Source organism: Rhinopithecus bieti, unplaced genomic scaffold (genome assembly GCF_001698545.2).
Source record: "Rhinopithecus bieti isolate Rb0 unplaced genomic scaffold, ASM169854v2 scaffold_23411, whole genome shotgun sequence".
Classification (NCBI taxonomy): domain Eukaryota; kingdom Metazoa; phylum Chordata; class Mammalia; order Primates; family Cercopithecidae; genus Rhinopithecus; species Rhinopithecus bieti.
The window spans coordinates 1,084,867-1,096,099 of NW_016811046.1; positions in this window are offsets into that span (position 1 = coordinate 1,084,867).

Here is an 11,233-nt window from a genome sequence, read left to right on the forward strand (position 1 = left end):
AAAAAAAAAAAAAAACGAAAATCAGAGGATGCAAAGTTGCATGCTCTATTTGAAATATTCTGACTTCTGTATTTTTGATTTAAATACAGTTTTAGAACCATAAGACTTTACATTTAAAATACTTAGGGCCTTGGATTAAAAAATATATAATTTTATAAAATAAATACAAAATATACAATAATAAAATTCACAAATGTTGAAATGACAAAAAAACATATACATAACACAGATTAACAATAATAATTAAGTAAATTATATATATACAATTTTGATATTTAGAATTGTTCCCTTGCATCCATACACAAATAGAGCATCAGGGGTTTCTGTTCATAAATTTTATGTAACATTTAACTTCCAGTTTACTTATTTATTTAAGACCTCTTAACAAACAGTTAATAAATAACAAGATTAATCTTTTTTTTTTTTTTGACGGAGTCTCGCTGTGTTGCCCAGGCTGGAGTGCAGTGGCGTGAACTCGGCTCACTGCAAGCTCCACCTCCTGAGTTCACGCCATTCTCCTGCCTCAGCCAGCCGAGTAGCTGCAACTACAGGTGCCTGCCACCATGCCCGGCTAATTTTTTGTTGTTGTTGTTCTTTTTTAGCAGAGACGGGGTTTCATCGTGTCAGCCAGGATGGTCTTGATCTCCTGACCTCGTGATCTGCCCGCCTCGGCCTCCCAAAGTGCTGGGATTACAGGAAGATTAATCTTTTCTTAAATACATCTAAAGTAACTTTAGAAGAAAGATATTTCTAGCACCTTTTATATTTATTTACTTTTACAACTTTTCATGTTTTAGGAATGACTTTTTACATTTCTACTGAATCAAATGTATAAAAGAGTTTGGAAAGGCTGTCTGTAAGAAATTATTTTCATGCTGTACCAGATTAACAAGTACTGTTTAGAAAAGTCTTCCCCAGATACATAACTCTTTTGCAGTAGTGTTTATTGAAATGAATATGAATTTGTAGAAGGCCACATAATACAGTCTGAGCACAGACTTTGGAGTGAGACAGAACTTAAAGGCACAGGCACTTGCCACTCGTGTAACCTTGGCTTGTTATTTACTCTTTTGGAAGGTCAGTTTATCTCTCAAGTAATATAATATAGAAATGATGTATGGAACATTATTAGCATGTTATCAGACACAAATCATGTTCTGAGCAAGCAGTGGTTAATATTGTTGTTACTAAAATATGAGCATCCTATATTTTCTTATAATATCAAAATGAAATTTTTGACTCTAATTTTACTCTTACGAAGCATTGGAAGAGATTGTGACAACGGTGTAAACAAAATAACACAAGAGTTCATGTTTTGGCATCATATGCTCTTGGTTAAACAGATGAAAGGTCTGTGTTACTTAACTATCTGCATGTCAACCCCATATTGATAATATTCTACATTGTTTCTGTGATTTGGAAAGCCTAAGCATCATTTCAAAGCTTCATGTTGAGAGCTCGAAGGAAAATTACATTATGTCAACATGACCTACTCCTGATTCGTGAACCTTTAATTTGAGAAGTACTTGTGCTTTTCTTATAAGCTTAAGGAACAACAACAACAACAAAGTACATGTAATTGAGGGTTTGAGACCGTTTAGAATTCATCCCTTAAAAAAAAAATCCCTGTATCCAAGATAGAGATCACCTGTAATTTCTAGATTTTTAACTCTGGGAGGTGTTGACATTCTACCTGCCACATGTTATCAAAACATGGTCATCTTTAGCAAAGACAAATGCCTACTGATCTCCTGAGCTAAGTGCTGATCTCACTTCACCTATCTTTTGCCAACCGCTTGATGTTCACATGGGAAGTCAATGATCACTATGCCAAAATTTCCTTTATAAAAAAAAAAATACCTTCAACTAGAAATCCACATACTGTCCTGAGTTCCAAAACCAATACACTGGGACCTTGAGTTGTCTTTTGACTCCAACATACCGAATTCTGAGTAGTTATTATATATTTACTCAATGATATAATGAAAAAAAAAATACTGTCTCTTTATGACTTGAGTGAGACTGCTTATGTCTCACCTAAAGAAACAAATATATTATTGAGATGTGCTTAGGAGACTAGGCTGATAAGCTCATTGATTCAGTCAATATGTTGTTATTGAGGACATTACAATAACATTCTTTTTACGTAAGTTCTAAAGAAAACTGGGGAACAAAATAAATGGTCCTTGTCTTTGAAAAACTTAACATTTTGTTCATAAATTTATAAACAAGGGTCTATAGAAAACATAATTTTAAATTCATGCCCATCATCCAAATTATCCTAATTTTTCTTTGATTGCATGCCTGTTCCTTCACTCTTCAGGCTTCATTCTTTGTACTTTCCAGTTATGTGACCTTAGTCAATTCATTAAGCCATCCAAGCTTCAGTTTTCTCATTTGTAAAGCAGAAATAATAATAGTACTTAATAATTTTCCTGAGGAAGAAACGAGATGATTGCAAAACACTACTGTCTGGTGGTGAGAAAAAGCTAAATAAGCACTAGCAATCAAAATAATAATTACAGTTGTCTGAATAATAGTAATCACAATAATAATAAAATTACAATAACAGTTTTTATGTTGTTTGTTCATGATTGAACATCACTATATTGCTGACATTTTAGAGCAAAGATAAAATGTAATTATAGCCATAGAACAACAGAATATTGCTGTTAGATTAAGCACAAAAATCAAGTTACTGCAATACCAATTTTACACAGATACTGATATTGAGAAAGGCTATGCTACCTACTCATTGACGACAGGAAACTTAGCTCTTTTCTACATCACTCTGCATTATAATAATACCTAGAATTGATTGTGCACTTACTAGGTCTAAGTAATGGAACAAAAAACAGTAATTTAATTTTAATTTAATTTAATGTACATTCACAGCAATCCTATGATGGGTGTATAGATCACTGCTACTATCTCTATTACTATATGGGAGGAAACTGAGCTTCCTCTGCTCTGAGTGGCAGAGCCCGGATATGAACATGGGTAATCTGACTACAGAACCCAAATACATAACCACTCTACCTAAGATGTATAAATTTGTACATATATTTCTCTGTGTATGTGTTTTGTGTTTAATTATATAAATACAATATATAAGTTAAATATATATGTGGTAATTTTTACAGGATTTCAATGTCCTTATTTTACCTCTCTTCCTTAGGCTCTACAGAGCATACATTCTAACATTTTTTAAACTTTTAAAATATTTATTTACAATGGTGGCTAAGAATTTGAGAAATTAGTGACTTAGGGAAGGAATTTCTCATTTTAGTTTTATCATTTGTAAATTGAAATAAATTGGGTTCAGATGACCTTAAAGTTTTGTTTTATTTTATTTTATTTTTTATTTTTTTATTTTTTTATTTTTTTGAGAGGAAGTCTCGCTCTGTCGCCCAGGTTGGAGTGCAGTGGCATGATCTCAGCTCACTGCAAGCTCCGCCTCCCGGGTTCACGCCGTTCTCCTGCCTCAGCCTCCCGAGTAGCTGGGACTACAGTCGCCCGCCACCATGCCCAGCTAATTTTGTGTGTGTGTGTGTGTGTGTGTGTGTGTGTGTGTGTTTTAGTAGAGACGGGGTGTCACCGTGTGAGCCAGAATGGTCTGATCTCCTGACCTTGTGATCCACCCACCTTGGCCTCCCAAAGTGCTGGGATTACAGGCGTGAGCCACTGCGCCCAGCCCCAGATGACCTTAAAGTTAACACTTTTAAAACAAGAAGCAAAATAAAACGGATCTAAATAAATAAATCTGGGATATTATTTAGCAGGAGGAAGTTTATGTTCTTTAATAACAAGAGGAAGAAAAAAGGTGTCTAAATGATACAGACATGGAATTGGTAAACACTGGTTCCTTCCATATAGCAAGATAAATATTAAAAGAAATATAGTATTTTAACAAAAGTTGAATATGGTATGATAATTTTTTTTTCTTTTTTCTTTTCTTTTTTTTTGTGTGTCAGAGTCTCGCGCTGTCTCCCAGTCTGGAGCTCAGTGGTACAATCTCACGCACTGCAACCTCCGCCTCCTGGGTTCAAGAAATTCTCCTGCCTCAGCCTCCCAAGTGGCTGGCAGGCTAGCATTACAGGCAAGCACCAGCATGCCTAGCTAATTTTTGTACTTTTAGTAGAGACGGGGTTTCACTATGTTGGCCAGGCTGATCTTGAACTCCTGACCTCCTTGATCCACCTGCCTCGGCCTCCCAAAATGCTGGGATTACAGGTGTGAACCAGTACACCCAGCCAACATTTTAAAAAGGTTGTAATATATAAGAGTTCAATGTCAAACAGTCCCATATATATTCATTAAATATATTATGAATTATATATATATATGTGTCAATTATTAATACCAAAGATTAGTAGACAATTCTCCATGGGGCTCATGCGCTTCTGGATGTCTTACAAGAAGGGCTGAATTCCTTTGTTCCAGAATTTCTTTTCAGGGCTATTTTTGTAGCAAAATGTCTTGGAAGACAAAGATAAATGGTACCTCTCTCTGGGACAAAGGGCAAGCAGGGCTTACTATCCAGTATAAAATATTCAGGTGCCTTAAGTGCAGAGTTCCTCTCCAATAACACCATCCACTGCATGTGCAGGTGTCACGTGTCTCTTTCTCTATCACCTTAAGATTTAGACTCAAAGAATAGGTGCCACATATGCTGATACTTACACTGCTTACTGTGTTGAGAGAAATACACATTTGCCCATGACTCAGGAACCTGTCTTTTGCCAGTGTATAGTTAGGGTTCTCCAGAGAAACAGAGCCAGTAGGTTATCTATAGATATATAGAAAGAGATGCATTATGAGGGACTGGCTCACATGATTATGGAGGCCGAGAAGTTTGCAAACTGAAGGCCTAGGAAAGCCAGTGTGTAGTTCTAATATAAGCCCACATGCCTGAGAACTAGGGGAGCCAATGTTGTAAGACCCAGTCTGAGTCCAAAGGCCCAAGAACCAGGAGCACCAATGTCCAAGAGGAGAGAAGATGGATATCCTAGCTGAAGAAGAAAGACTAAATTTATCCAAAGGTGAGGTGTAGAGATCTCTTACCACTAGGGAATGTATCCAAGTCATGCAGCAAAGTATGTTAGTGGTGGAAGTTATCTGAGTCACACGGCACCAAAATATGTTAGTGGTGGTGAATCCATGAGGGTCGGCAGCAACCTCAATTCTTGCCTCCTCAGATGAAATGATTTGACTGAGGGGGAGAAGGCAGAAGTACAGACTGAGGCAAGTTTTAGAGCAGGAGTGATAGTAAGAACAAAAGGAAGGAATGTATACTCGGAAGTGGCTAAGCAGGTGACTAGAAAGATAAGTGCACAGTTTGACCTTCAGACTTGGGATTTTATATGCTGGCATACTTCTGGGGTCTTGCATCTCTTCTCCTCTGATTTTTTCCTTGGGGTGAGCTGTCCAAATGCACAGTGGCCTGCCAGCCCTTGGGAGGTGAGCATGCACAGTGTGTTTACTGGAGTTGTATGCATGCTCACTTGAGACCTTCCCCACTTACCAGCTGAATGTCCCTAAGAGGTCATGTGCCAGTAAACTCTGCTAGTTTGCCTCTTAGTACACATGCTCAAGTCTACTCACGCAGCTCCTGAGATCTCATTAGGAAGCTGCTGATCACACCAGTTTCAGTGTTTTACTGTCTGTAGAAAGACCGCCTTTTCCTGGCTTTACCTGCGACCAATTTTTGTTTTAGAGAGACAGTTAACAACCACCTGACCATCACCTGATGGTCACCTGACATTCCTAGTTGGTGGGGGTCGGGGCATCTTCTACTCTGCTCATGTCTGCCTGATTACCTACAGGAACAAATAGACTGAATGATGCCTGCCACATTGATGAGGATGATAGTCTTTACTGAGTTTACTGATTCAAATACTAATCTCTTCCAAAACACCCTCACAGACACACCCCAAAATCTTGTTTTACCAGTAATTTGGGCATCCCTTAGCTCAGTCAAGTTGACATGAAATTAATGATCACAGACAATATTTATTAAATTGAGAGTTTTTAGCTTGCAAGTAGCCTAAAATGTCAGACCTTTCACCATTCTTGACATTGAGCTTCTCAAATTACATTAAATAACTGATGTGTAGGGCCGGTTGGCACTGCCTAACTTTACTAGATACTTGCTTTTTTCCCCACAAAACAGGATTGGGAGTGGGAGGCTGGTTTCTCAATTTTCCTAGGATACTTGATACTGTTTTTTATTTTTACTTTTTGGGGTGTGGAGTCATTATTTAAATATATTTTTAAAGTTTCTTGCTTCCATCTCATCTTCCACTTTGTCACTTCACTTTTATCTCTTAATCTACATTTGACCTTTTAAACAAACTCAGATACCTATTTACGCTGCATAGGAGAAGCTAATTGGTTTGGGTATGGATTCCTTCATGCTGTTTTCATATGTAAGCACTCGAAAGCTACACTGCAATACAATAATCTTCACTCACTTTATCCGGTGGCCAATGCAAAAAAGGAGGCGTTTTTTTTTTTTTTTGTTTTTAGCCTTTCCTAGCATATTAGACAAAAACATAAAAATAAAGTCATATGCTATTCATAACTCATTCAGCAAAACTGCGAAGGAAAAGAAATTAAACTTTATCCAAAAGCCCAGCTGACCGCTATTAGTTTAGCATCAGATGCTACTAGATTTGGAAAATACTATTCTGGTATGCGATGCAGAAGCCAGGAAGGGACTAAACTATTCCATTGTCACTTTGCCTCTGGCTCACTGCATTTAACGCACTCTATTCTGTGTCTGTTTTGTGATTTATGCAAGCATGAGCCTGAATTATTTCTCTAGCAACGCTTTGACACTCGTGTATGATGCGCTGGAACTATTTAGCAGTTAAATTTGCATTTGGAATTGAAGCTATTAATCACAAGTGGCGAAAATAAAAAGCAAATATATGAGTTGGCTAAAATGTCATCAGTAAACTTTTTTTTGAAAATCTACTGCACGTGCTCTGATGCTAAGAACTAGGTCATAAGTTTAAATACTGAATCAATGTCAACGATGTTTCTCCGTTAACTGTAAGACCAAAAACAAGGGTGTGTCAACTTAGTCATAGAAGCTTTTTGGTATTAGAAAATACTTAGCCCCTGAGTGATTGTATATCAGTTCTACGTCTAGGAGTATTTGGTTCACAAGATTAAATAAAATCTGTATTTTTTTTTCTTTGAGTATCTCAGATACCAAGACACATCTGTATCTTTTCAATATTTCGTAGTATTCTATCTTAGTATGTGTATTTTTCAATGTTCTACATGTATGAGTATGTGTATGGTGATTTAAAATAAGTCACCACAACAGATATTTGTATAATTTGAGGAAGCTGTACTGTATTTAGACTTCAGGTACGCTATTGCTGGATAGTTTTACAAAGTTTGCCCTTTGGAAAAATCTATTAAGAAACTTTCTTAGGCGCACAATTGATAAAACAGAGAGTAGAAGTTATTGTATTTTAGAAATTAAGTCAAAATGCATTTTACAAAGTATTTTAAACAGTGCATATGCTGATAAGATAAATTAAAGCATTTAGTTTTGCCTATATGTGGGTCTAGAAATACAATTTTTGGAAAGCGGCTTGACATCCACGACGTAACGGTTAATGATAGTAGTATATCAAGATTCTCGGAAAAATAGTATCATTAGACTTCATTATAACTTATAAATATTGGTTAAATTTACCCTTAATGTTTTAATTAGAGAGACTTTTTGGCAACATTCAATCATGACAATTATTACCTTTTGTGAAATCCATTTTTGAAGCTAAAACTGTTATTTAATGAGTAACTTCTCTGTTCCAGGGAGTGTACTAGGCACTGGAATTACAAAGATGACTAAAACAATTATCGTTTTTTGCATATAACACAACTCTAAGATAAATCTGCTAAATATGATATCTCATTATAATTTTATAAAAACTACAGCAGGATGGAAAACTGGTATAAAAGTATATCTAAGAGAATGAGTCATTTCCTATGGATAAGTGTATGAAGATGGAAATAATGTAGAATCCTAGAGAAGTATGTATATTTTTGAAGGTTGTTTAGGAAATCAAGCCAAGAAGTTTGATAGGTTTAAGGTTGAGAGAGGCTTTATGACATAACAAAGAAAAAAGCACAGGCTTAAAATCATAAAAGTGGTAAGAATATCTAATGGATGGTGAAGTCTCTGGCATAGCAAGACTGTGGAGTTTTTGCATATAAATTTAGAAAATAAGGGGTAAAGATTAATTGGGGACATATTTTGAAGGGAATTGTACTTCAAGTGCCGAGGTGTTTGGATAGTTTTCTGCAATAATTGAAGCCACTGGAGATATTTGGATAGAGAGGGATGTGTATTGATTTTTGTGTTTTGGAAAAAATTTATAAAGCTACATGAACTTTGGATCAGAAGGAGTAAAGATGGGAGATATAAACTTATTGCAATTTTTCATATATTTCATTTTAAAGTGCTCTTGGCAATTTATTTTATGCTTAAGATGCTTTTCTTTAAAATCTTTAATAAAGCAGTTATTAAAGACTATTTTATAACATGATAATAAAAATAAAAATCTATCTTAGCCTACAACTAGTATCTTCCAAAATGTGTAATTAGACCAAGACAAGTGTTTTCATTATCACCATTATTGATTTAAAACTCTTCTGGAAGTAGTATCCAATATAATCAGACAAGAAAAAAATGTGCAACAATTATTTATAAAAGAAAAATTACTACAAGTATTTGCAGATGGTATGGTAAGATACACAGAAATCCCTAAAATAACTAACTGAAGAAAAACACTAAAACATATTAAGGGACTTAGAGAATTCAAACAATTACAAAGGAATATGATATTTTTAACATTATCATCTCCAAGTTAAGTTCAAAAGGTAACATGAGTTCAATAAATATAATATCACGATATTTTTATTTTGAACAAGTTCATTCTAAAATTTACTTTAAGAAATAAAGTAAATTAAGAGCACAATTAGCCAGGTAAATGAGGACAATAAAAAAGGTATAATGAAAAGGGACTAACTCTACAAATACTAAAATAAATTATAAATTATCAATAACTAAAATCATGATTTAATTTGCTAAATCAGAACAGGTGTCTAGAAATAGACACTAATGTATCCAAGAACCAAATATGGAAAAATGATTTTTCAGTCACTAATTTGTATAATTGCGTAGCCATCTGGAAAAAAAGTTGAATACAAATCTATCTGGCTTATGAATACACATAATTTGAACATGAATATACATATTCCATAATATATATTAAAGTGAGATTGGATTCCCCAATCTAAATTTACAAATAAATAAAAAATAGACACACTACTCAATAAAATTGAGCAGAAGATATGAACACACAATTCACTGGCAAAGGAATATCAGTAGCTATAAAGCACTGTTATAGAAACTCAACTTCACTCAAGAAAAATGCACATTCAAACTACATTTATGATCCATTTTTCACCTACCTTATTTGCAAATGTCAAAAATTTGGTAATATACTGCTTTGGCTAAGTTGTGGGGAAAACTAATTTTCTTATATTGCTGGTAGAAATTTAAATGGGTATAGCTTCCAGTGAGAGGAATTTGACAATATCTATCAAAATTATTAACACACATGTCCTGAATGTAGTAATTCTGATATAGTAGTGTATGCGTGAAATAAGGTGTTTACAAACTTTTTTTTTTTCGGCATTGTTTCTAATAGTAACAAGTTGGGGTAAAGGAATCCAAAACATCTAAATGCTCATCAGTAAGTGACTATTTAATTAAATCATAGTACATCCACTAGATGGAATAAGAATGAAGAAGTTCTTATCAAGACTTGTATGGTGCCTGACTGGTACAAGTGTCTTAACAGTGTGGAAAGAGCATTTCCATTGGAGTAAGAAAAAGTGACTCATTTGTATACACACAGAATATCCCTGGGAAGGTGCATAAGGTATTAGTAATGTCAACTACCTGTAAGGAAGAGAATAGGGTACCTGGAGGCAAAGACAGAAGCAAGGATTCTAATTAATTATTTCTTACATTTTTTTTCCAAATTTTAACTGCTAATGCGTTTCCTATTCAAATTAATTTCTAACTATAGTTATAAACAATAAACATGAGATGGGCATTCCCATTTTTAAAATGATGGTATTTCTTTTCATCTTTGGAAATCTGAATTACCTATTCAGACATGTATATGTTGGCATCATTTGTGGGGTGGTTGTGGTGTGAAGGTATGAAAACATATGTGGCAATCTCCTTCTCAGGGTTGGTCATTGGAGTTAAAGTTTCTGTTATCATCATTTTTGAGCCCCTGTAACATTAGTATCATGTTTGCAACATGCATGGCACTCAACATCATACATTGAATAACTACAGAGGAAGCAAATTTAATTACTAGTATACAGTAAAGAGCCATTGTGCTCACAAAGGTGACTTTGTGAAGAATCCGGGGTGTCATTAAATCTCTCACTAGGAATTATGAAGAATGGTTTGCTTATAAATTGTAGACTTTGTGGTAGCAAATGGATGACAGCCCACAAGTTCAAATTTCAGTATCCTTGAACAGTTCTAATCACCTGGAAAAGACCTTGAGTTCAACTATACAAAGTACAAGGGTGAGTAGCATGCTGGATAATATCTGAGATATAGATGACAAGAAACAATTGCAGGGGAAAATGAAAATAAAATAATAAAGCATAAATAGAATCTTCTAAAATGTGACAATAAACTTTCACCCATTAAAAATGTTATAGGGCCGAATAGGAACAGCTCCAGTCTTCAACTCCCAGCGCGAGCAACACGGAAGACCGGTGATTTCTGCATTTTCAACTGAGGTACTGGGGTCATCTCACTAGGGAGGGCCAGACAATTGGTGCTGGTCAGTTGCTGCAGCCCGACCAGCGAGAGCTGAAGCAGGGTGAGGCATCGCCTCACCTGGGAAGCGCAAGGGGGAAGGGAATCCCTTTTCCTAGCCAGGGGAACTGAGACACACAACACCTGGAAAATCGGGTAACTCCCACCCCAATACTGCGCTTTAAGCAAACGGGCACACCAGGAGAATATATCCCACACCTGGCCAGGAGGGTCCCACACCCACGGAACTAACTAACTCCCTCATTGCTAACACAGCAGTCTGCAATCTAACCGCAAGGCAGCAGCGAGGCTGGGGGAGGGGCGCCCACCATTGCTGAGGCTTAAGTAGGTAAACAAAGC